The sequence below is a fragment of the Microtus ochrogaster genome, chromosome 10 (genome assembly GCF_000317375.1).
Source record: "Microtus ochrogaster isolate Prairie Vole_2 chromosome 10, MicOch1.0, whole genome shotgun sequence".
Classification (NCBI taxonomy): Eukaryota; Metazoa; Chordata; class Mammalia; order Rodentia; family Cricetidae; genus Microtus; species Microtus ochrogaster.
Genome location: NC_022016.1, coordinates 80,483,830 through 80,486,801, shown reverse-complemented (window position 1 = coordinate 80,486,801; position 2,972 = coordinate 80,483,830). Strand labels below are relative to the sequence as shown.

Genomic DNA, 2,972 nt, shown 5'->3' with positions numbered 1-2,972 from the left:
GGGCGCGGCGCTCGGGGCGGGGTGCGCCAGGGACCCCTGGGCGAACCCGCGGTGGGGGGCATGGGCGAGCGGCGAGGCGGGAGGGAGGGGGCTCGGCGCCGCTGGGGTCAGCCCGCGTGCCCTTGAAGGCGGCGGGAAGCGTGCGCGCTGCGGGCGGGGCGAGGACGGGTCGCGCGTGGGGAGCTGGCGATGCCCGAGCCCCGCGGGGCGCGCGGGCTCCGACTCCTGGTGCCCGACAGTCGCTCCCCAGCACTTTGCCCAGGCCGCCGTGCGTGCTTAGCGCGCTAGTGCCAGCCGTGTGCCCAGACCATCCTGCCGCCTTGCCAGTGGGCCTGACGCCCCAGGGCCACCGCCCCTGCCCTTGCCAGCGGCTTCTTCGAATTCAGCCTCCATCGCGCGCTTGTGTCTCAGGGATTACCTTTCAGGAGGATTCTTCCGTTAACTGCTCCCCGTCCTGGCACAATCTGGCAGTGCCTCACCCTGTCAGCTGGACTCCCTCCCTTCTGAGGGCTATCACTTCTCAGTTTCCCAAGTCTATGGCTCCTCCTGGACTTCCGAGGGACTTGTGAGAGGCCAGAAGGTCCTCCGTTGCCCAGGAATCTACATCCCCAGGATGAGACTATTTCACACACTCGCACCCCAGCTCCTGTTCTTCAGGGGAGAGCAGCACCTCCCAGGCCTTTGGTATCTTCACCAGGGGCCACACCCCCTGCCCCCAGTCTCCTCTTCTGCTGACTGGCTTGCTTGTTTAGGGGATTTAATGCTATCACTGGGGCCCCCTGCAGGAGTCTGCTGCTCAACCCCTCCCCTTTTAGCCAGGCCAAGAGCCTTCCATGGGATGAGGTATGCAGAGGGATGGTTTCCAGTAGTTGACTGCTGAATCCCAGGCTGAAGCCATCAGCCTCTCTCCCAGGGGGGAAAGCAGAGCCAAGCACATGCCAAGAAACCTGTAGCTGTTTTCTACCTAGGAGCCTAACTCTTCAAAGATCTCTGGTGGTGATTGGGGCGTGGTCTTTTGTGGTACTGACGGGGCAGTGGACAGTTGAGTGTGTATTAACAGCCCCATCTCTGGGACTTGTTATCCCAACGGTGTCCCCTTCTCCTTCCTGCCTGACCTTCCTTGCTTGCATCAGAGAGTAGGGTTTGGTGAGGTTTTGGGTGCTCCCAGGGTGATGGGACAATATGGGCTGGATCTTGGTCCAGTCTGCCTCCTAATCTGCGCCTCCACTTGCCTCCAGGGCAGGCAGGGGACTATCCCTCTGGGGCCTTCAGGAACACTTCCAAAGCCATGCAAAGGAGACCCCTGCTCCTGTCTCTCTAGCTGGGAATTCTGGGCCCTGTCATTGACTGCTGTGACTGCTTTGTCCCCAGAGCCTTCCAGGGCTCCAGCATCTTCCCAGGTCCCATCCTCTCCCATGGCCCCTCCAGAATTTCCCAGTCAGTGGTCAGTGACCACTTAGAACCAGACTGTTGGTCCATCCAGTCTTCCCAGTGCTCCTCGTTCACACACAGCCTCGCTGGGCTCTGACTCCTAGTGTCTGCCCGCAGTACTTCTGTGGGGCACTGCAGGTGCCGCTCTGTCCTTGAGCCCTGTCCTTGACCTCTGCTTGACTCCAGTCTTTTGCTCACAAGTTTGTTCTGCCCACGTAGGTCCCAGCTCCAGGGCATTATGGGACACCCTCTTTCACCCTCACCTCAGACCCATTTCAAGAGGTTATCTGCTTCCTGGTCTCTGGAACCTTGTTATTCTTCCTCTGTCGGTCTCCCCCAGCTTCCAAGTGGAATGGATCCCTAACTGCAAGTTGGACTGACACGGGAACTGAGGTTGCCTGAGAGATTGTGTCTCTAGGTCACCCTGGCTCCCTGGAAGTGGGGGCGAGTCCTCTCCTAGTCCTCATGTCTGTCTGCACTGTTGGCCGCCTGGCCTGCTAGCCGCCTCTTAGCCCTTTGCAGCGTGTGGTGGAGCTCCTCTTAGCTGAGGAGGTCTTGAAAGTGACCTCTTAGACCCCTGGAGCCTGACAGGGACAGGGGTCTGGAAGCCTTCACGCTAATTCTCAACTGGCAGCAATTAGCATCTGTGCAGTTTGTTTCCTACACGGGCTTTTCCTTGGCTGGTTCTCCCTAGCTTTGTGGCTGGTGGGTGAGCCCGCTGTGAGGAGGAAAGTGGGGTAGGCTCCCACCTCTTCCGGCTCAGAGGTTGGCAGCTGCCGGATTTCCAGGGGAGTGTGCTAGCCAAAGGGAAGACTTAAGAGTTGGGTGGAGGAGAACTTAAATCTCAGCACTGTTCTTGTTAGTCCCACGGTCTTGGGACAAGGCCCCCAGCCCTCTGCCTCAGTGTCCTCCCTTGTACAATGAATCCAGCAGCAGCTACCTCATAGAAGGTTATTATGAGACCTCGGGATAGTGCACATAGAACAGTCAGGTCATAATGCCCAGCACATCACATACACAGCAAACCATAGCAGGTGTAATTAGCACCATCCAAAGGGGGTAGCCTTCCTGCCTCCCCAAGGATATGCTTCTGGGACTTGTGCTCTCATCTAGTAAGTATCTGTCAGGGACCTGGGCTGGAGAAGGGCTGGGAGTGAGAAGCCTGAGAGGAAAGGGCCCGGCCCTCAAGGCTTTTTCTCAGAGGTGGGTTTTGCTAGGCTGGAGGTCTCCCTGCCTGGTTGGTCCAGCCCTTTCTCAATCACTGTTAAGCTGATGAGCCCAGAATCTCTTTTGGCTAGGCAGGGTAACTGCTGTAGTCCTAGGGAGACTTGACTGGTTCCTGTCTCCACCCACAGATATAGCTACCTGTGTGAGTGAGCACCTTAGGTTCATAGGTGAGGAGAGAATGGCTGCCATGATTCCCAAAAGCCCATGCTTTCTAAGCTTGCTCGCCCCCCCATTTGGAGTAGGGATGGTCCAGGGAGCCTGACTGTATTTAACACCCACCCAAGCATCTAATTATCAATCCACAATACCAACCA

General features: G+C 57.8%; 1 protein-coding gene across 6 annotated transcripts in view; it reads left to right on the top strand.

The window, feature by feature from the left end:
• The window catches only part of Chd5 (chromodomain helicase DNA binding protein 5), a 53,229-nt gene that overhangs the window by 536 nt on the left and 49,721 nt on the right, over nt 1-2,972 (top strand). The window lies entirely within an intron of this gene.